General features: G+C 42.2%; 1 protein-coding gene across 1 annotated transcript in view; it reads right to left on the reverse strand.

The window, feature by feature from the left end:
- Positions 1-2,324: 2,324 nt before the first annotated feature.
- The window catches only part of EFHC2 (EF-hand domain containing 2), a 250,923-nt gene continuing 228,728 nt past the window's right edge, over positions 2,325-24,519 (reverse strand). The window contains exon 14 of the mRNA XM_027091524.1: positions 2,325-2,511. The gene's annotated coding sequence lies outside the window, so the exon portion shown is untranslated. The remainder of the gene's footprint in view (positions 2,512-24,519) is intronic.

Raw genomic sequence — 24,519 nt, forward strand, 5'->3', positions numbered from 1 at the left:
ACACAGTAGGCACCTTATTCTGAGAAAAAGGAGGGAGCTTCAAAACACAATGGGGACCAAAAGCAGATGGGGGGATTGCCAGGGGCTGGGGAGAGGGTAGAATGGGGAGTGACTGTTTTAAAGTACAAAATTTCTTTTTGAGGTGATGAAAACATTCTGGAATTAGATAGTGTTGATGGTTGTACAACAATGTAAATATGCCCCAAATCACTGAATTCTACATTTTTAAATGATTAAAATGGTAAATTTTATGTTATGTGAATTTTATCTCGATTAAAAGAAAAATAATTAAATACAATGGGATGGCCAAGGCATCCTTACAAGTTCACTTGCCACCTGCCTTGTGAGGGATTGAAGTTTGAATGCTCATTTAGGTAGATTTATGGTTTATGGATTATATTATCTTAAATACCAGAATCTGTATAAAACTTCCTGGTGGAATGGGTAATAATCATCTTCCGCTTGCACCATACGGGGAAGATCTTGTCGGAAGGAAATTTTAAAAGTAGTGAAACTTAAAGATGACTACTGCATTTTTTTTACTCTAAATAAGGGTTCCAAATTTTCTAACCTTTACTAGGATGTCAAGTGATCCTAACTTTTGTTATTTAGCATAAACTAAAGAAAGCACACGATCTATCCCTTTGAGATTAAAAAATTGAAATTTTTTAAATGAATGAGAAATTAACTACTTTTTGAAAGAAATCTACGCTATGGAGAGAGCATAGATATTTGGAAGATTCCTTCATTGTGTTATTTTTGTTGCAGCAAACAATGTGTATGGGTGACACTTATAAAAACTTTCATATCTTCACACATTAAAAAAATAGAAATGAAATTTTCAATCCTGTTTACCTATCTTCCAAATGTTGCATCTTCTACTTGTTTTATTAGAACAATGTGACATTAAAAGATAGAAATTCACTAGTCAATTTTCAACAAAAATCTTTGCAGAGTTGGTATATGGCTTGAAAAAAAGATTGTTGCAATTAGTCAGTGCAGCCAATGATCCACTTCTTCCTTTTGAATTTACATCTTTGTCAATGTCTTTTCCAGTCATGTCAAGCCATTACAACCAAGTTTCATCAAAATAAATGAAACTTAGAACCAGACGTTCAAATCACATTTTCACAAAGTGTTAAACTGAGATTTTGCAAAAGTACAAAGCATATTCAATCACACTGCTTTCACTTACAAAGGAATTTTAGTAAGATCAAAAAGAGGTTTTGCTCCTCTAGTTAATAATAATAATAAAAATTTTTTTACCAAGCGGGATTTATTCCAGGTATGCGAGACTAGGTCAATGTTCAAAAATCAATTAATGTAATCCGTCACATCAATAGGCTAAAGGAGAAAAATCTCATGATCATATCAATAGATGCAGAAAAAGCATTTGACAAAACCCAACATCCGTTCATAATTAACAACTCTCGGTGAACTAGGAATAGGGGGAAACTTTCTCCACTTGATAAAATCAGAACATTTACAAAAATCCTACAGCTAATATCATACTTAATGGTGAGAAACTTGAAGCTTTCCAACTAAGATCAGGAACAAGGCAAGGATGTCCCCTCTTACCACTCCTCTTCAACACTGTACTGGAAGTCCTAACTAATGCAATAAGAAAAGAAAAGTAAGTAAAATGTATACCGATTGGGATAGAAGAAATAAAACTGTCTTTGTTCATAGAAAACATGACTGTCTATGTAGAAAATCTGAAAGCATAAACAAACAAAAAAAACTCCTGGAACTAATAAGTGATTTTAGCAAGGTTGCAGAATACAATGTTACTATACAAAAATTAATCACCTTCCTAAATGCCAGCAGTGAACAAGTGGAATTTGAAATTAAAATAAAGTTTATTAAAAAAAATAGAATGACTACAGTCTATAGCAGTGGTCTATATAATTTTTTACATGCATCACGTCAGTAAAATATTTAGCATATGCTTCCTCAGTGAATGCCCATTTATCTTTTATAAATTTTGTAAGTAGTGACTATGATTATACTAACACATTGTGCACACTATAACAAACTGAAAATAGACATTCAAAAATTATTTTTAGGGGGCTTCCCTGGTGGCGCAGTGGTTGAGAGTCCGCCTGCCGATGCAGGGGACGCGGGTTCGTGCCCCGGTCCGGGAAGATCCCACGTGCTGCGGAGCGGCTGGGCCCATGAGCCATGGCCGCTGAGCCTGCGCGTCCGGAGCCTGTGCTCCGCAACGGGAGAGGCCATAACAGTGAGAGGCCCGCGTACTGCAAAAAAAAATATATATATATATATATATATATATTTATAATAATTGTTTTTGTTTATTTCATCCTTTCAGAACTTCTTAGTGTATATTTTACAGTACATATAATAAAATAATCATGAATATAATTTATAAATAAACAAATATGCATACATCAGGGGTGGACTCAGAATTTTTTTATTAAAAGGGATTCAAGTTCCACCAGAAACAGAGCTAAGACAAAACCTTGGTGCAGGGATTTCATCTGGTAGGTGATCCTGGAAGCAAGAGTGAAGGAACAGGGAACATGAGACAGGGAAGCTGGCAAAGCCAATACATGGTTGAGCTGGTTACCTTTGTGGGCAACTGAAGCTCAGTCCTACTAGGAATCCCCTGAAGAACTACCAAGTGTACCTTGGAATTGGAAGTGTTCCTTCAAAGATGGGAAGCTGGAGCATTTATCTGCTGACTCCTATCTCTCACTGATGAAAGGTCCCTCCCACCCACTAGTGTTAACTCCACCCACACACGCTTCTATTAAATTCCAGCCCACTGCCCTGTGTGGGCTGAATGAGTTCCTGAAAGCAGACAGAAGTGACTAACACTTGGGGTGGGACTTTAAATGTGTATGGAAACTGTCCACCACAAGCGATGTGGTGTGGAACACCAAAAGCATTTGCTACAAGGACTATGTTAAAACAAAAGTTTGGAGAATCCCTAGTTTGTTGAAATGAAGATAGGATCCCCCTTCACCCTGTAAAGGAAGCACATCCACGCAAACGTCAATGACATTATCACACTAATTATTATTGCTGTTTACACATATATTTCTTTCCACTGTCCTGAAAGTGGTTCCATGAGGTTCTGACATCAGACTGAACTCGGTGAATATCCCTGATCCTTTTCTTACTGGCTATGTGACTCTGAGAAAGTTACTTTCTTTTTCTCAGTCTCAGTTTCACCAGCTGTACACTAGAGATAATAATGCCTACCTCAAGGTTTAAAGTTAGGATTAAAAGCAGATATATGTGTAAAGTGCCTGGCACAAAGACACCATCAATAAATAAGATTTGCGGTTTTCTTTTTTCATTCTTTGCCTCTCCTATACCCCGATGCAGTAGTCACATAGCTTGGGGGTTAACAGTATAAATCTTAAGACACAAACACTTCAGAGCCAGGCTTGGTCAAGTACCAATTTCAGAAACTTGAACAAGATCTTTCAAGTCTTGTTGAAACTCTTTCTAGCTAATTAATCCACCTCTTTATCTAAGCATATATAGAATATTGAACATAATTTAAATAGGGTACCTATCACTGTACTTCACACTTGCATCATGCATCTATTTCTTGATTTTATTTTCTCTCTTGACATTGAGGATCTCACAGTGTCTTGGATTATCTTTTCTTAAATTATGGAAAAGTTTAAATGGATACAAAAGAAAGAGAATAGTATAATGAGCCCCTATTACCCAACTTCAACAACTACTACTTTTCTTTCATCGATAGCCTCACTCACTTCTTCCCCTCCCATATTATTTTGCAACAAATCACAAACATAGGATCACCTTATCCAAAAAGATTTCAATACGCATCTCCAAATGATAAGGACTCTTTAAAAAAACATAAAGACAATACTATTATCACAGCTTAAAAAATTAATAATTCCTTAAGATTATCAAACACCCAGTCAGTGCTCAAATTTCCATTTATCTCATATATCTTTTTTAAGCATTTATTTGTTTGAACTAGTATCTAAATAAAGTCATCACATTGTGATGGAATAATCTACCTTTTAAATATCTTTAATTCTGTAGATACCCCTTGTATCTCTTTTTTTCTTTCAATTTGTGAAGACACTGGATTGTTTGTCCTGTAGAATCCCTAAAGTTTAGATTTTGTGGATTGCATCTTCATGGTGTCAATTAATAGGTTTTCTGTCTTTGTATTTCCTGTACATTGGTCGCAGGATCTAGAGATTTGATCAGATTCAGGTTTGCTCTTTTTGAGAAGAATGCTTCATAAATGGCAGTGTGTCCTTCCATCAGGAAGTACATAATATATGATTGTCTCTTTGTGATGTTACCAGCCATTGATGATCAATGCCTAGATCCATTAATTTCCTAAGGGTGGCACACTAACACTCTAGGTCCTTAATAAAGATGTTAGATAAAGACTCATCTGAAAGTGACCCCCAGCAGCTCTGTTAGATGTCTCTTTCATAAATTGGAAAGCCATGGAAGGGTGAACTTAAGCAGGATACTTTGCATTATCCCAACATCCCTTTGTTCATGATGTTTCAATCTGCTTGAATTCGTTTGAAGTCCAGATTCAAATCAAATTAACATGTTGCCTACAAACATCTCCTTAGGCTCTGGAACAAACTCATCCATCATTAAATACCAAACATGTGACATGCTCCACACTCTCTGAATGTACCATTTCTGTAAGTTACTGAAAGGGAATAGTTCATTGTGATAACATAAAGTGTCCTTTTTCACCATTCTGGGGCTTTCTAACTGAGCCAGCTGTGGCAGTGGGGCGGTGGGGGGAGGGGGGTTTTGCTATCAGCTAAGTCCTTATCTAACATCTTTACTAATGACCTAGAGTACATCAAACTACCCATGAGTGAGTGACCACTGACCTGGAAATAAGGACAGGTCACACCTGAAATGGAGAGGAAAATAGCAATGTGTTGTGACGTCGTGTATGAACAAGTCCCTTGTATAATGGTCCGGGGAATGGGCCAGACCTGTTTCTTCACTCCAGGATATGTAGGAAAACAACTGGTCTGCCACCTGGGAGGAGATCTGAACTGGAAAAGGTGTGTGAGAATGATAAAAATAAATGCCTGTGCAAATCTTACATAACAAAAACTGAAGAGGAATGGCCCCAGAAATTACAGAACAACACATGTCATTTCTGTTTTTTGGAAAATATAGGAATAACTGAAGCAAGATAAACTGTTAAGTTCTAAGCATAAAATGGATACAGGAAAGTAATCTTCATAGCTTTGTAAGGAGTTAACTCAACAGAATTTCCCATCTTAAATCACTGCAGAGACAATATGCGTACTTGCTCTTGACTTTAAAGAGCCTTTGATTTTGTTTGGAACAACAGACTCATTAGCAAACTAGAAAAATCCATGCAGTCCAAATCACACAGTTTTGGGGAAGGGCAGAAGTTCATACCCAGAGACTCATTATGAATGGAGCGGTCACCAAATAGCAATCTCTTGGCTATGCCAAGCGCTTTACAAACTCCAATAATCCTGACAACTTTGTGAGGTTGCTATTATTATCTCTACTTTATTGACGAGGAAATTGAGGCTCAAAGAGGCTAAGTGGCTTGTCCAAGGTCCCTCAGCCAGTAAGTGGCAGAGCCTGCTTTTAAACCCTAGGTCTGTCCGTCCAAGCCTCATGCTACTCTGCCTCATGACGTTTTGGAAACAGCACAAGGACATGACATTTATAGAGCGTCTTCATCTAAATTGCCCATCAAGGGCCACCACTTAGCTTGCCCAAAGATCAACAAATAAACACAGTGCTCTTAACAGCTATACTCTACCACCAATGGAAAGGTAGTATGAGACCTCACACTTGAACGATGACCCTGAAGGTCAGTCTTAAATCCATTACAAAAGTGACCTGGGGGACAGAACAAGTCTGATCAACATGTTTACACATAATGGCATTCTGGACATGGGGAATCCCAGGGAAGAAGCTGCCCTGGAACTAGGGACTACAGTATTGAAAGCCCCTAGTAAAACTCAGGAAACAGCTATAAAGCAAGAGGAAAGAGATCAGTAAAGGTAATCGCTAGGATTCAATACAATAAAATTCAACAGCCATGCCCATATATGACTAAAATACCTGCAGACTTAATTCCTAAACATGTTAGCTAAGTAGCTCTATTATTTAACAAAGATCCAAGAGAGACATATAAGCAGGAATATTGCATACAGGGGCTAAAAGAATTTTTTCACTGTAGGGTATCCCCTTCTGATTTCTACCATTTAAAAATTCAGAAAGTCTGCATGAAAAGTTGTAGAGATGATTGAACAGTCCTACTATAAAATCTACAAAAGAAAGAAACTAGGAGTTTTACAATAGCTAAAAAAGAAAAATAGGAATAATTTAATCATGGGCTCTAAGGAAATTACAGATTTAATCTTGTTGGAGATATTCAACTGTAGCAAACTGAAAAAATTTGCTAGGCATGATCTTAATATGAATCCATTGTAATGAAATAATTAGCTCTATCAGGGAAGTTTCTCTTCTACTCAACCCAAATTCCAGATTTTCTTATTCCTTTCTTTCCCTGGAATGGTGTGAGAAAGCAACTTTTGTGTAGCTAATTCTTTAATAATTATTTTAATATAATCTGGCCTTTCCATTTTAAATGTTCAAAGAAAAACCTGAAACTAACTAATTGGCTAGGCCATCTTGGGGGGGAGTTCTGTAGGAAGTAAAAGTAATAAAATGTGGGTATTCCTATTCATAAGAGAAAGGCCCAAGAGTAAAAACAATCACACAGCACCAGCACTGTAGTCAAATTGTTCTTTCCAGATGGGTGATTGGTTCTAATTTATCCTTTTGGCTTAAGTTTCACTTTGAAGCAACCCAGAGTGAGGAAGTGCAACAGTTTAGTTTTATAAAGAACTTTACAGTTTATAAATCATTTTTGCATTCTTTTCCCATTTGATCAGCCAGCAAACTCTGTGAGAGAGATGGTGTGGGAATTTTGGTTCTCTTCTGGCAGAGAAAGGCCCTCTCATCTCAGAAACTGTTGGCAAAATGGTTGGGATAGAACTAATAAGACATTCAATTGTCCCCTGCATTAGGATTCTCCAGAGAAGCAGAACCAATAGGAAATAGGAGATATATCTATACCTATACCTATTGATATAGAGATAAAAGGAGATTTATTTTAAAGGATTGGTTCATTAGATTATGGAGGCTGAGAAGTCCCAAGATCTACAGTTGGTAAGCTGGAGACCCATGAGGGCTGATGGCATAAGTTCCTGCCCAGGTCTGAAGGCCTGACAGACAGCCAATGGTATAATCCCAATTTGAGGGCAAGAAGACTGATGTCTGAACTCAGTCAGACAGAAGAGGTGAATACTCCCTTCCTCCACCTTTTTGTTTTTTTCGGACCCTCAACAGATTGGGTGAGGCCCACCCACAATGGGGAAGGCAATCCGCTTTACTCAGTCTACAGATTCAAATGTTGGTCTCTACCAGAAACACCCTCACAGACATACTCAGAAATCATGTTTAGCCAAATATCTGAGTACCCTATGGCCCAGTCAAGTTGGCATATAACATTAGTCATCACATCCCCTAATCTCATCTCAAGGAGGCAGTTTCCACCTCTGAGGGGCTCCACATTTGCTCTACCCTGCTGGTCACCTCAAGACATTTCCTCCCAAGGAGGCCTGGATGAAATCCCCTCTGAAGATCTCATGCAATGCTGGACACCAGAAACCTATCCATGTGAAAACAGAGACTCATTAACAAAAGTCAGGACAGGGTAGCCATCAGTGAGAAATAAAGAGACTCTCCAAATGCAGAGAACAGTAGCACAGAATTCATTTAAAAATACAATCTCAAATATTTGGTGTGGTGCAACCTGAGGGAGAGTTTGAGATGATTCTTAATTCAGACTGAGAAGGATTCTAATACCAGCTCTGACCCTTCTCATATGACCAGGGCAAGTTCGCTAATCTCTCCAATCTTCCGTTTACTCACAGGTAGCATGGGGATTAAAATATCTCACCAGGAACTGCTAATAAACACAATAACAGCCTCCCACAGACCTCATGTGGAGTGAAAAAAGACAGACACAAAACAATAACACATTGTATAATTCCATTTATATGAACTCTCAGAAGAGCCAAAATGAACCTATGGGGATAGAAGTCAGAACAGTACTAGCCTCTGGAGTGGAGAGAATTGACTGAAAAGGAGCAGAAGAGAACCCACTGCGGTGATGAAAACGGCCTGCATCTTGACTGTGGTGCGGGCTACACAGGTGTATATGTGCATCAAAATTCATTTACCTGGATGCTTAAAACCTATGCATTTTACTATATAGTATATTTCAATAAAATTTCCAAAAAATGCATATCTCGTTGGGCTATTGTGAGGGATGAATGAGATAATATAAGAAAAATATCTTCTGGTGGAGTACTTAAACACACATCAAGAAATGATGGCTAAAACATCTTTCTTAAAAGTAACCAACTAAATGTCCATCAACAGATGAATGGATAAAGATGTGGAATATATACACAATGGAATATTACTCAGCCATAAAAAAAGAGTGAAATAATGTCATTTGCAGCAACCTGGGTGGACCTAGAGATTATCCTATACTGTTGGTGGGCTCCTCGTACACTGTTGGTGGGAATGTAAGTTGGTGCAGTCACTATAGAGAATAGTATGGAGGTTCCTTAAAAAACTAAAAGTAGAGCTACCATATGATCCAGCAATCCCACTCTTGGGCATGTATCTGGAAAAGATGAAAACTCTAATTCAAAAAGATACATGCACCCCGGTGTTCATAGCAGCACTATTTACAATAGCCAAGATATGGAAGCAACCTAAATGTCCATTGACAGATGAATGGATAATGAAGATGTGGTACACACACACACACACACACACACACTGGAATATTACTCAGCCATAAAAAAGAATGAAATAATGCCATCTGCAGTAACATGGATGGACCTAGACATTATCATACTAAGTGAAGTAAGTCAGAGAAAGACAAATGTCATATGATATCACTTATATGTGGAATCTTAAAAAATGGTACAAATGAACTTATTTACAAAACAGAAATAGACTCACAGACATAGAAAACAAAGTTATGGTTACCAAAGGGGAAAGGGGGGAGAGATAAATTAAGAGTTTGGGATTAACAGATACACACTACCATATATAAAATAGATAAACAACAAAGACGTACTGTATAGCACAGGGAACTATATTCAATATCTTGTAATAACCTAAAATGGAAAAGAATCTGAAAAAAATATATGTACGTATATATGTATGTATAACTGAATCAATTTGCTGTACACTTGAAACTAACACAACGTTGTAACTTAACTATACTTTGATTAAAAAATAATGTGATGGTATAAATATGAAAAAAAGAGTAACTGACCTCAGAAATCTTAATTAGTCTGCATAATCCAGAAATCCCAGAGGATTCCAGAGTGGGGTGGATATCAGAGATTTTCTCCCTCCTTCAGTAGCCTATTGTGGTCTCCCACCAGCACAGCACCTTGGCCTCACCGAGCAGGCAGGTGAGTACTGTTCAAGGAAGCTGACAGCAGGCAAGGACCCATAGGTGCATGGGTCTGAGATGGCCCTGGGCAGGGCTGCAGTCCCAGGAGGCTAAGGAGGGGACTGGCGAGGGAGGGATTCCCAATCCAGAGGAAATGAATCCCAGTCTGGGGCCCCAGAAACTGAACTAGGGAGTAGGAACGAAGGGGCAGGGCAAGGACCTGGCTTCTGGAACTCAGTGTCAAGGCAGGGCCTGGGCAGGAGGCTGGGTCCACCTTCTAGGACAAGCGAGGAGGAAAATAAAGGTCTTTCTGAGGATTAGGCTTACCCTGGAGCCTGCGGTGAAATCAATCCTGAGTGGATCCAGTTGACTCTGCTGCCACTCAAGTTGTCTAGAATTGTCCTGGGATGAACACTAGAGCAGCACTTCTCAAAGGTTAATGTGCACATGAATCACCTGGGGATCCTGTTGAAATGCAGATTCTGATTCAGTAGCTCTAGGATGACGCCTGAAATTCTGCGTTTCTAACAAGTTCCCAGGTGATATCCATGGATCACTGGGATTACCAAGAACCTCCTAGGAGATGCACTCTGTGGCAGCACCCAGGTGACTGGGATGACTCCCGGAACTCTTCAATGATCTGTTTCCTCTGACTCTGGGCTCAGATGAAGAGAGAGGGGAACGACCCCCAAAACACACACACACACGTACGCGCACACACAACTTTAAAATCATGGAAGTCAATATTCTATGAGCCATTCTAAGAACCTCACTCCTATTTACTCTGGGTTTAAAACACTGCCATAGATGGTGTTGCAAAGAGATTTATAGCTTTTAATCTTCTCATATGGCACAACTGTTAAATACAGTATAATATATGTGACAGGAATTAGTCCGGAATTTATTTAAGACTTTATCCCCTCAGTTCATATGTCAAAAGATTGCCATTTCCAATTATTTATTAGGAATGTGATGTTTTTCAAGGTGGATGCATTACTGTTGTTATCTGCTTTCAATTAGCTGAGAATTTACTATGCTCAGGCAAACGTCCATTCATCAGCAAATTCCAGATTCCTGGCAGTCTGATTAACTTCCCAGGGCTCTTCCTTTAGAGTTAAAATAAATGAGGCTGTCTATATCCTTTGCTTTCTTGCTTATGGAAGGAAAAAGAGTAGGTTTTGGAATTGAAGAAGAGAAGGGCGGGGGGAAGAAAATAAAGCTTCCTCAAGCAATCAGGAAATATTATAGATAGCGATAAATGCTTACCTTAGACCAAAAGCTACTCCACGCTAGAGTTTTTTCAGCCCTATCAAAGCTACCAGTTCGGTAGTATTATACAATGCCTTCAGTGAAGGGTTGAAGGACTTGAACTTGGCACATTATTCATTGCTATGGGGCCTGGTGTAATGGGAGAAGCATAAGCTTTGGAACCAATAGGGCCTGGCTCTTAAACCTGGGGTGCGTGGGCTAAGTTGTCTAACCTCCATTTTAAACGCTCTAAGCTTCATTTTCTGTAAAATCATGGCAATAATGACTAACTTGCAGATTTACCATGAATGTAAATGAAATCGGGTTTATGAAAAAAAACGTGTCAACTAAGGTAACCCGGACCTTGAGTTTCAAACATTTGTTCCAACTGCATCCACTGTGTGTGGAAGATCTCAAATCTCTCCCAGTCTCTCTGGGGACTTGAGGAGGGATTGGGGATAAAGGGATGGGGATGGTTAATGTTTGTCCTGGCCATGGCTGGCCACGAGCTCTTCTACCTTCTGAATTAGTCCTGTTCTGGATTCCCCACTGTATGTACGACATAGGTCACCCCTGCTCTTGCCAGTGTATTAGCACCCATCCCCAAATCAAGCCACTCATGCAAGGTCATGTGTGTGTAGCAGATTTTATTACTGGGGATAAAGGGGAGGTTTACCTTGCAGCAATCACACACTTAGAATCAAATATTTGCCACCCTGCACTTACAAGCTTACAACGCCATTTGTGTTAACTATGACTCCTGTTGTCAAACACGTGACTTGGCCCTCTTTTGGCCTTCTCTCTATCTGTCTCTTTCTCTTCCCCTTCTTCTTGGGTCGGTGGGAGGAGGCAATAAAACGAAACCTAGAATCTCTAGCATCCCTTTACTCATATCGGTTTAGCTCCCGACTGGCACTGACCTTACTTTTGGGAGCCCACCTTGAACCTGAGTCTTGACATCTCATTGACTCTTCAATGTGCTCTTCTAGGGAAGCACAATTCCTCACTCTCAGGGATTTCTGTCTGAGTGGTTCAGATCACTGTATTAGAGCCCTACATCAGTCAGACACATACAGTGCAAGCTTGATGCATGGCACATATAGGTACTGGACAAAGGTCGCTCTCACCTTAAAGTTTGCTGAATACCAGGCCTGCCTTGGGGGAAAGTGGCAAGGCTGGTGAAATGTGCCTTCCATCTGATTTTCTAATTTTTCTCCCCTGTGTTTCATTTCTTAGTCTTTTTTTGTATTTTCTGGGAAAATTATTTTCTTTCTTTCGGCCACAATACATGGCTTGTGGGGCCTTAGTTCCCCGACCAGGGATCAAACCCAGGCCCTCAGCAGTGAAAGCGCAGAGTCTCAACTACTGGACCACCAGGGAATTCCCTGGGAAAAGTATTTTCAACATTATCTTGCAACCCTCTACCCAAACTTGTAAACACCCTATTTTAACTTCCAAGGATTTGTACTTATCTTCCATTTGTTCTGCTTTATCATGTCATGTTCTTGATTCACGAATTCAGTGTCTTCTCTTACAAATTTAGGAGCATTAATTATTATTGGATTTTTTCTTTGCTGTTATTGTTGAAGTTTTCTCTGTCCCCTGAATTTTCTCTAGGTCCCTTCATTTCATGAATTTACTTGTTTGATCTCTGTCTTTTGTGTGATGGCTTTCTCCAAATGTCTGCTGACCTTTGGCTGTCTATCATATTTAACAGAGCTAAGCTGGTTGGAGGTTGTGTGTGTGAGGGTAACCCTTGTCAACTGGTAGCCTTCACTGAAGGGAAACCTGGCAAAAAAACGAGCTGTTTCATTGGTTTTACTAAAGAACTTTGCTCTAGGATCACTCGGTTTCCTGAGAAAGAATCTTTTCATTTTCCACCCTTAAGGCAAAGGTAGTAAAGATTGGGAAAAAGAGTGGAGAAACATAAGCCTGGAGGGCAGCACTCTTGGAGTGGGATACAGAGAGCAAAGAGGTGGGGGTCTCACGACGGAGCATGGGATCTTCAATTCTTCAGCCTTTCTGGAGTTCTATGCTGTAGAGCATAATGCGTTTCTCAAACTTTAGCTCACATAAAAATTACCTGGAGGGCTTGTTAAAATACACATTGCTGGGTCTCACCTCCAGAATTCTGATTCACCTGAAGAAGTGACACAAGCCCTGAGATGTTTTCCTCTACCAGTCAAATCTATTGGACAGTTGAAAGTGGCTGATGGGTATGACATGAGACACTAAAAAACGAACAAACAAACCCCTCTCTTCCAGCAACTATAGCAAATAAATGTCTGAAGTTAAAGAGTCCTTCCCCTTTGTTAATAAACTCCCCCTTTAAACTATGACTATTCATGGAATGCAACTCATTGAGGAGTGACATCTATGGCCCCCCTCCCCTTGAGTCTGGATAGGCTGATGACTGTCTAGACCAATGGACTAGGCGAATGTAAGACCGGGTAATTTCCAACTCTGGGTCAAAAAGGCAACACAGCTTGTGTTTAGTTCTCCTGAAACATTCACTCTTTGATGGCCCTCTTGGAATTGAGCTGCCCTGATCTGTTGAGCCCGAGCCACATGGAGAGGCCACACGTAGGGGCCTCGGTTAACAGACCCTGCTGAGCCCAGCCTTCAAGGCATCCCAGCCCAGGCTCCAACTGGATGAGTCATCTCCAGATGTCTGCAGCCCCAGGCTTCAAGCCATCCCAGGTGAAGCCCAGACATCAGGGAGCAGAGACAAGCCATTCTCGCCAGGCCTTGTCTAAACTCCCAGCCTTCCTCATCCAGAAAAGACGCTGCTTCACACCTGCTCAGAGCAGCACGAACGGGAGCTGCAGGTTCACACGGATGCATGCGGTGATGTGCTTCCTGCCTTTCTCCTTAAGGACTGTGAACAACTTGAGGTCAGAGACACACTGCTTTGTTCATTTCTATATATCCAGGGCTTAAAACAGCGCCTGGCATATGTAGAAGCCCAATTATTTCACCTTACTTATCTATAAATGGAGCATTCTAAGCAAAGCCTTTCAATTACTGTGTTAATAAATCCAAATTCTGCTCTTCACTTGGCTCAGAAGAACAAGTATTGTCTAGTGCAAGGCTCGGTGGTCACACAGGTGGGCTTTGAGGCTGGTCTGCCAGAATGTGAAGCCCAGCTCTGCTTCTTTCTGGCTGTGCGATCTTAGGTGAGCTAAATGCCTTTCTGGGCCTCATTTTTCTCATCTGTAAAATGGAGATAATAATTGTACCTACCTTTTAGAAGCATTGGGAGGATTAAATACATGTATGTGTAATATGCTTAGTACATCATTTAACATTTAGTAGGCACTCAATGGCTGCTAGCTATTTGATTATTGTTGTTGTTACTGCTATTATTATTATTACAAGGCAATTCCTCCAGGAACCAAACTGCAAATTCCCCCTTCTCGTAAAAGCAGCTCCAAAAGGATGCTCCTGGCTCTGAGCCAGCTGTTGACAGTGCCCATGGCACTTCTCTCCACTAGGCTTTTTTTTTATTGGCCTTAGTTACAAGGGGTCTTATTGAGTTTGCTACTCACCACGCATCTGCGCATATCATGTGTGCCATTGGGGACTTGTAAAATCTGTTGCTTTTTACACAATGACTCTTGGGTGCAAAAGGATCACCAGGGAAGCTTGCTAAAAATGAAGATTCTAAGGCTCTGCTTTAGCCAGTCTGGAGTAGGGCCCAGAAACATGCTCTTTTAATAAGCCTCCCCAGGAAGCTCCAATGCAGGGGTCCCTGGAAGATCTGTTTCAGCAGGTGGTCTCCTTAAGACAAACACCACCCAAACCTTGACATCACCACTGATTACTCAAATAACTGGAGTGGATTTTTTTCTAATTCTTTGACACAGAATATCAAAAAAAATCAAGAACCTCCAGGATAAATGTATATTTAAACAATAATGTTAGTTTCTATTTCAAATAATATGCTCTGTACATTTTTTTCCAACTTTAGAAATCTCCTAAGGTGAAATACCTCTAAATTTAAAGCAATGGGTCCAATAGTTAATATGAAAAAAAGTTCTATATAATATATTAAATATAGGACAATCACTATATTACAGAAAGCCTAAAATGTCTGGAAACACAGAGAAAAGAGTGTATTTATAAATACACATTTGTCATTTATAAATAAATACACTGCAGGGTGTCTAGAAACATCTGAAAATGTAGCTAACATACTGCTTGATAATAAATGTATCCTGTGTTTCCCGGACGTTCAGACACCTTGTAGAATGTCAATACGTCACTGTAGTTACATGATTCTGATATATCAGGGCCCATATCAAGCCTCCTTCCCTCCCTTCCCTCCTTCCTTCCCTCCCTCCCCCTTTCCCTCCTTCCCTTCCTTTCTTCCTCCTTCCCTCCATGTCTTTCTCTTTCCTTCTACCATCATTTCCTGAGCTCCTAAAATATGGGGGAGGCAGAATCCCTACTCTTAAGGAACATTCTCCTTGGGGTGTAAAGTATAAACACGTGACACATTTAAATGTTATTATAAGCCACATCTCAATCAGGTGAGTGATTCAGAGAGTGTGTGCTATAAAATTCTGGGGCAGAGGTGTCAGGCTGTCCGGGACAGTCCAGATCACTTTCAAGGCATTTCATTATGCTGTGTGTAGACTTTCTTCACTATCTCTCTATCTAGGAAACAATCACACAAAAGTCCAACAGCAGGTCGTAAATGAGCCCTATGATACAGTGAGAAAAAAAATGTTTTTCAAATTTTATATGAAAGGAATCTTGATTCAAGGGGATTATGCTTAATTTTCCACTCTGTGGGACATGACCCCAACTCAGGGATGAGGACAACGGCATGTCACCCAGTTTCTATTCCAAGGTTCTGACACAGGTTGGACATCGACATAGGTAGCGAAGTGAATTTCCTTTTTAAAATTTTGACTGAAATAATGTTTATTTGTTTTTAATATTGTTTATGCATAATATTCATCATTTACATAATGTTACGATTTTATGAGGTTGATTTACATTCAATTTTTTTTGAGGCTATGGAAACTTTCTTTTTCTTTTTTTTTTAATTGAAGTACAGTTGATTTACAAAGTCGTGTTAGTTTCAAGGAAGTAAATTTTTCTATCTCATTTCTTCTGGTTCCTTTCATGCAGGTTACTTCTTTGGGGAGGTGAAGAGATGAAGGAGATATCATTGTCAGTCTCCAGAAGGTAGGAGAGAGGGGAAATTTCCTTGCTCAAAATGATCATTCATCATCCTGATCAAGAGAGTCTGCTGAGACAAAGCCTCAGACTTTTACAGAGATCATCCATGAGAATTTGCCCAGAGTAGAGTTTCTCAACTTAGGCACAATCACCACTTGGGCCTGGATAATTCTTTGCTGTGGGGGGCTGTTCTGTGCACTGGAAGATGTCTAGCAGCATCCCTGGCCTCTACCCAATAAATACCAGTAGCACCCGCCCCCAGTTGTGACAACCAAAATATGTCTCCAGACATTGCCAAATGTCCTCTGGCGGAAGTGGTCAACAATTATCCTGGGGAACAAAATCACATCTGGGCTGCACACTGGAACCACCAGAGGAGCTTTAGAAAGTACTGGTGCCTGGGACTCTCCCCCAGAGTGTCTTATTTGATTGGTCTGGGGGTGGCCTGCATTGTAGGATTTTTAAACACTTCCCAAGGAATTTTGTTGTGGACCAGGGTTCACCTCAGATTTACCCACAAATTCTGACTCTGACACGGACCCCCTCACAAATCGCATGTCCAATGCCATGTTGGCCTCGTGATTACCCCAGCCTGCATCCTCCTGGCTTATTGGCTCAGTGTTGGCTTTGGTTTTTCAGGTTAGAACATTGCCTTTTCCACAACTATTTGTCTTCCATTTATATGTTTTACCAAGGAAATTCAGACATCGACATCAGGCCAATGGGGGACATTTTGGGGTCAAGGGGTCTTTGTGACATTCCCACAAAACACCTCAAGAAGAAGGCTTCTCTTTGCAACCCATCTTGTGAGAACGGAGGCCACGTGTGCATGCCCGGGTATGTGCTCAGGAGAAAGCACACGAAGTAAAGCAAAGGGGGAAAGACCACAATTTCTCCTCTTGGAATTTTCTCAGACTAGCCCTGGAATGGCAACACACCAAAATAATGAGCATCCGTGCTTCCACTTCTTTCAACCAAACTTCTCCTGAATGAATTAGGACAGCTACAACCTACTGACCCATATCCTCTGATCTAGGAACTCTGCTCCTAGCTCTCCATCCAACAGAAATGTTTACTTATATTACCAAAAGATAAGTACTATAATGTTCATAGCAGCACTCTCCATAATTCACAACTAGGAATTATCCAGATGCCCATCAACAGTGGGATGGATAAATAAATTGTGATGTATTCACACAAGGGAATACTATACAGCCATGAGAATGAACGGGCTATAACTTCACACAACACGCTGATGAATTTCACAGATAAAATGTCGAGCCATAGAAACCAGACCCCAAAAAGGGTATATATTGATGATTTAATTTATATAAGTTCCCCCAAAACAGACGAAACTTATTGGTACTGTTAGACGTTAGGATAGGGGCCACCCTCAGGAATGGGGATAACAAGTGGAGAGCGTAAAGGGGCTTCTGGGATGTTTCGGGTCACACTTCGTTTCTTGATCTGGGTATTGGTTATGTGAGTGTGTTTGGTTTGAGAAAATGTATCGACGTGTACATTTATAATTTATGTACTTTTCTGCTTGTCTATACTTCAATAAAAATATTTAGAACTTAAAAATTACCTTCTGTTTCTCAGCTGCTGCCTCTTCCCTCCCAAGCTGGGAGATTGGGGGCTTTGACACAACACTGGTGAGTCGGGAGCTGGGCAAGTCCCAGATAACCCCTCTTATCCTTGTCATCATCCCCACCCCTACACTGCTGCCCTCCACTCAGGTAGTCATGCATAGGCTGGAAGCAGATAGCCTAGAAGTGAGGGGACTCAGTGTCCCATGGCCTGTCTGCTGGAACCAAGACAGTTCTACTGACGCTCAACCTCCTGAGACCACAAACAGAGTCCAGCTCCAAACTGGGCAGAGAGCTGTGTGATTTTTTTTTCTTTTAGTCTAGATTGTTTATCCCTAAATCAACAATCTTGCAGCAATGACAGAATCGGGCTGCAGCTCGAGGGTGGGATCCACTGGTGTGGCCTTTTGGCATGCACCACCCCAGCACGTCACACTCCAGGCTGCACATCAACTCTGTCCAGGGCCTCTGCCCCTCGCGGCAGCGAATGTGTTTTTCCCACAGATGATACCATTGTATTTGTCCCAACATCTGGATAATATTCTGGATCACTCGCATATGTGAATCAGGTGTTTATTTTACTAGTGAACTACACCTGCGGCCTAAATAGCGTGTGCTGAGCAGCTGTTGGTGACTCTGAATTGAGACCTAGGTGAGGAGTCGTAAACCCGGGAGGTTCATCCTTAGCCAGAAGGATCCAAGACTTTCCAATTCAATAAATCTGGACACTATTGAGAGAAGAGAGACATCATTACAGACAGATAATGGTCCAAAATCCCAGCCAGTGATGACTGGGGAAGCAGATGTAAGCCAGGATGATTTTTATATGTTCCGATAGCCCCTGCCGGGTGGGAGATGAAATAAGCAAAAGGTCTGATTGGTGACTACATTTGGGCCACTGAGCAATTGCAGAGGTAGAAGCAATCACATTGCCTGTGCTTGCCAGAAGGAAAAGGATGGGGTTGACCTGCTAAAGGCAATCGACTTGTCACATAGCTTTATGTACTCAGACATTCTCAAACCCAGTTACATAATCCACCTAAGATGCTGCCCATCTGGGACAGTTACTGTCCCCCACCCCAATGTATTCAGTTGTTCAGCCAGTCCTTCTGATGTCTGAAAATTAAAAAAGAAAAGAATATTTATGCATGAAGTGAAGAACTGGGAATATAATAATGGAAAACGTGACCCCTCCCCTCAAGGAGTTCATCGTCAGGGTGGCCTGGTTATTGGCTGTTACATAAGAAGCCACCCCAAAAGTTAGGGTTTCAATATAATAACAGCCAGGGTGACTGTCTTAGTCAGCTCAGGCTGCCCTAACGAATACCATACACTGGGAGGCTTAAAGAACAGAAATTTCTTTCTCATAGTTCTAGAAACTGGAAGTTCAAGATCAAAGTGCCAGTAGATTTGGTTCCTGATGAGGACCCTCTTACTGGCTTGCACTGTGTCCTCACATGGCTTTTCTTCTGTGTGTGTTCGGAAAAAGAGATCTCACCCTCTTCATCTTCTTATAAGGGGACTAATCTCATCATAAGGGCCCCACCCTCATGACCCCATCTAAACCTGATTACCTCCCAAAGGCCCCACCTCCAAATACCATCACATTGGGTGGTTATGGCTTCAACATATGAATTGGGGTGGGGAGACTCAAACATTTAGTCCACAACAATGACCAACTATACTAGTTTGCTCCGGCTGCCATAACAAATATCACAGGCCAGGTGGCTTAAGCAACAGAAATTTATTTTCTCACAGTTCTGGAGATAAGTCTGAGATCAATGTGTCAGCAAGCTTGGTTTCTTCTCAACCTCTCTCCTTGTCTTGCAGATGGCTGTCCTCTTACTGCATCCCCACATAGTCACCCATCAGTCTGTGTGTTGTTTGTGTCCTAATCTCCTCTTCTTAGAAGGATACCAGTCAGAATGGATTAGGGTCCACCCTGACGATCTCATTTTACCTTAATCATATTTTTAAAGACCTTGTCGTCAAATACAGTCACATTCTGAGGTCCTGAGGGTTAGGACCTCAACGGATGAATTTGGGGGGACACAACTCAGCCCGTTAACACCAACCATCTTGGTTGCCCAGGACTGAGGGGATTCCTGGGATGCAAGACCTTCAGTGCTAAACTCAGGAAAGACCCAGGCAAGCTGGGACACATTTGTCATCCTAAAAAGATATTTCTTTTGCTCTGTAACATGGGTAGGGCTCAGAGGAGACAGCTCATATCTGCTCTACTCATTGGCTGGGGCACCTGAAAAGCTGGGGGTTGGACCCATCCTAGGTTCATTCAAAATCTGGCAATTGACGCTGGGGAGACTCACAGCTGTGGGCTGGGTCAGCTGTTGCTTCTTGGGCATCTCTCTATCTTCTGTGGTCTCTCTTTGTGGCCTCTCTGGCATGGTGGCCCCCAGGTAGCCAGACTTCCTACATGGTAGCTCCAGAATCCCAAAGCCCCTTTCCCAAGAAAGCCAGGCAGAAGCTGTGTTCTCTTTGATGACCCAGCCTCTTAAAGCCACGTAGCAGCACCTCTTCCACATTCTGTGTTACCATGGCAGTTAACGAGGGCCTTCCCAGGTTCAAAGGGAATAGAGAGAGACTCCGTCATGTGGTGGTGGATTGACCAGAACATATGGGCGTACAACGTATTGTTGTAGCCCCTTTTGAAGTTTTTTAATTGTGGTAAAATACACAAAACATAAAATTTATTATCTTAACCATTTTTAAGTGTATAGTTTAATGGCATTAATTACGTTCACATTGTTGTACAACCAATCTCCAGAACTCCTTTCATGTTGCAAAACTGAAATTCTATGCCAGTTAAACACTAACTCCCCATTCCTCTTCCCCTCAGGCCCTGGCAACCACCATTCGACCTTCTGTTTCTATGAATTTGACTCCACTAGGTACCTCGGATAATTGGAACCACACAGTATTTGTCCTTTTGTGACTGACTTATTTCACTTAGCACAATGTCCTCAAGGTTCACCCATGTTGTAGCACGTGTCAGAATTCCCTTCCTTTTTCAGGCTGAATAATATTCCGTTGTATGCATTGACCATGTGTTGTGGCCATTTCTGATCCAATCTACCACACTGGAGGATGACAGAGCCCGGTCAACTCAGTTATAGGACAGTGGGGTGGGTATTGTGATTAGAATACCATAGAATGCTATGAGGCACAGAGGAGGGGGAAAGGCTTCCTGGAGGAGGTGATGGGTTTTAGGTAGGCAAACATTGTCAACTCTGCCTTCTGGGCAGAGAGAGCAGGAAGCATAAGGTCCCTGGGGACAAAAGTGAGCAGGGTGTTTTGGAGAGCTGCTGACAAGGGTAGGGCAGGGCTGCCTGGTTCAGGCTGTGCACTCTGAGCTCTAGAGGACACCACTCACAAGACGGCAATGGCGCCCTCCACAATGGCGCTGTGTCCGACCCGCTCATCCGTCTTCAGCGGTTCTGTGAAAGAACAGGGCGGGGGCAGGGAGTGGGGGGAAAAAGCAGGGAGATGAATTGCTCAGAGACTAGGTCGCCAGAGCTCAGATCAAGAACAGTCTTCTACAAGATCCTGAGGGTTTGGGAATTGATCCTGGAGACAATGGGAAACTGCCACAGGATTTTAAATGGGGAGGAGGAGTAACCAAATTCAGGAATTACTATGATTAATGGAAATAAAGGTACCATCATGGACTGGGGGAAGGGGGCAGATCTCTTCTAGCTCTCTCTTTTTATCTCCAATGACGGATTCACCAATCAATACCTGGAAGCCTCAGGAAGCCTGGTCATGAGGTGAGATAAGAACATACATTTTCTTCCTGAGTCCAGCATTCAGAACTCCCAGCTCTAAGCCTACATGGCATTTCCATTCTAGTCAAGGGAGAAAGACAATAGGAAGTGAAGGAGTGACTGGGGTCATTATGGATGGAGATTAGTGTATGGGGAAATAAAGCCAAGCGAGCTGGTAGAGAGTGACTGGGTAGAGGCAGGTGATCACTGAAGGGCTCTCTGAAGAGGGGACTTTTTTTTGCCTCTCAGACATCACTTAAGATGTTCTCAGCCTCACCTGCTGATGGTGCCTTTGGCAAGGTTGTCTGCCCTGGTACAGTGGTGACCAGCTCTGTATGAGCTTGTGATTAACTTCAAATAGACTGAATCCAACATCACCTCACCTCCTATCTCCTCCATGTGCCTCTCACCTCCCCTTGGGATTTTCCCCCGGAGGCATGTGTACCCCTAAGTGCAGGGAGTTGATGTCTTATGTGGAGTTGATGTCTTTTGACCCACAGGAGACAGAAGTTGGTATATTCCTCCACCTTTCTCCCCTTGGACAGACTGTCTTGAGATGCCATCCTTACATGGCTTCTTGGAAGCCAGCCCATCAACTCGAGCAATCAGTTTCACTTGATACTAAATCTGTAATACATGCTCCATTGGCTCACCACCCTTTTCTGCCTCACTCCCCTCGTCCCTCACCCCAGTTTCCTGGGATTGCACATCCTAATGTCATAGGACCACGTGAGCTTTCCCACAGACTCTATTTTCTGGGAGTATCTGGGGCTAAAATAGACATATGCAGATTTGCCTTTTACAAAGGTCGCTCTGATTTCTGTGTGGGTGGTGATTATGCAGAGACTAGTGTGGAAGTCGGGAGAGACACATGAAGAGGCTCTTGCAGTTGTCCAGGCAAAAGATGATGGCTCCTGAGAGGAAGGGATGGTACTGGAGATGGAGGAGTGGATAGGTTCATGGTATATCTTGGAGGCAGAGCTGACGAGAACAGCTACTGAACTGGATGTAGCACAAGAGACAAATCAAGGCTGAATTCTAGGTTTAGGGCTTGGGCAAACTAGCCAGTGATGGTGCCTTTTACTGAGAAGGAGAACATTGGAAAAGGAGCAAGTTTGGAATACTTAATTTGCTCATCAAATGTTTTTGAAGCATCTACCATGTGCCAATGAAGGGGTTCAGAATATGCCACAGTGACATAAGGGTTATTTTGAACTGAAGATATTGAAGATTCAACAGCTGCAGGAAGAGACTTTTTCTAGCCTTCCCCTTATCTTCCTAAAAGCAAAGCCTCCCCAAATAATTCAACACTCATAAATATCCTCCCAGGAGTTTCACAACCAGGGACAATTGACTCTTATCAATGAAGAGGAGAAGTAAACACAAGTCAGCATTTGGATAAGAAGTCACTTCAAACAGATATTGTCATAAAACTATCATATCTCCCATCTATTCTCTTAAGTGCCTATTTGTCTTTCCTAAAAGTCATTTGTTCTCCCAGAAGTACTCCTCTGCCCCTCCCCATCTCCTATTAAGGTGATATGTAAAAACTGTAACCACCTCCTTGGGTCACACTTTTTTCTGAACTCCTGAGCATAGGTACTTAATTAAATCTGTTTTCCCCCCCTCTTGCTAATCTGTCTTTTGTCACTTTAATTTGCAGACCTCCAATTACTGAACCTAAGAGGATAGAGGAAAAGTTTTTCCTCCTCAACACTAGGCAATGTATTAAGTGCTTTGGACACAGGTCTGAGAGGCCCAGTCTTTGCCACAAGGGGCTCAGCAATGACAGTATTGTGGAACCATGAAAATACCAAGGGACATCAAATGTCACCTCTGGGGAGGATAGAAGGAGTCAGGGAGGGAATCCTGGAAAAGCTTAGGAGGAGTTTAAAGGGTGAGAGACTTACTCAGAAAAAAAGGAGCAGGGAAAAGGTGATTAAGGTAGCAAATGCAAATATGCAGCAATGTGAGAAGGCTTGGTCCAAGGAATTAAGAATGCTTAGGGAGGGGCTTCCCTGGTGGCGCAGTGGTTGAGAGTCCACCTGCCGATGCAGGGGACACGGGTTCGTGCCCCGGTCTAGGAAGATCCCACATGCCGCGGAGCGGCTGGGCCTGTGAGCCATGGCCGCTGAGCCTGCGCGTCTGGAGCCTGTGCTCCGCAACGGGAGAGGCCACAACAGTGAGAGGCCCGCGTACGGCAAAAAAAAAAAAAAAGAATGCTTAGGGAGAAGGTAAAGGAAGGGAAAGAATGAAAGAAAAATTTCAGAAGCAGAGAGGCCAGCCAAGTGAAGGGCTTTGTAGGAATGCTGCCATGTTTGCCCTTTAGCATAACAGCTAAGGGAAGCCACTGAAGGGATTCCCCAAACCATACAAATATTTGACTATTTTGTGCTTTCGTACATGGGGTTCCCTCAGCCTGGAGCATTCTCCCCCGTCCCCAACTCCTGACAAAGTCCTACTCATCTTTTCAGGTCTTAGTCTTTGGCTATCCTCTCTCTGTTGGATCCCTCTTGAAACCGAGCAGGACCCTGTGGGGTTCCTGGGCATGGGAGCCTTTCTGTTCAGCCTCCATGACCTTCCCTGAGTTCCAAAGGGCATGTTCAAACAGCCACTAATTAGGGAAGGGAGGGGATGCAGAGACAAGGGAGGAGCAGTCAAGAAACAATAGCACAGCCTTGAGGCAGGGTCCTGGTTTGGCCTCAAGGGATACACATCACAATATCTTTGAGCTTTTCTGCAGAACTAAAACCTCCAACAAATGGAAGATGTTAACTACTTGATGAAGCATTCTCCGTTCCAGAGAGAACATCAGGAGACCAACCGAGGCCAGATTAAAGGAATGCAGGCCCTGCACACACCCTGATCCTTATCAGCAACCCCACCCTTGAACCACTGCTGTAAAACTCCTCACCAAACCCCACCCCCCACCCCGGGGTAGGGACACACAGTTTTGGAGAAAGCCTCATGGAGAAGGCTTCCTTTTTTTTTTTTTTAATTTGGCCGCACCTTGTGGCTTGTGGAGATCTTAGTTCCCTGACCAGGGATTGAACCCGGGCCCCTTGCAGTGGAAGCGCAGAGTCCTAACCACTGGATCACCAGGGAATTCCCAGGGTCACACAGTTTTGAAGGGCACAAGCCCACTGTGTCCCCCTTTGCCTGGCAAAGCAATAAAGCTATT

Source organism: Aethalodelphis obliquidens, unplaced genomic scaffold, assembly GCF_003676395.1.
Source record: "Aethalodelphis obliquidens isolate GAN/ISIS:26980383/991018 unplaced genomic scaffold, ASM367639v1 scaffold71, whole genome shotgun sequence".
NCBI classification, from domain to species: domain Eukaryota; kingdom Metazoa; phylum Chordata; class Mammalia; order Artiodactyla; family Delphinidae; genus Aethalodelphis; species Aethalodelphis obliquidens.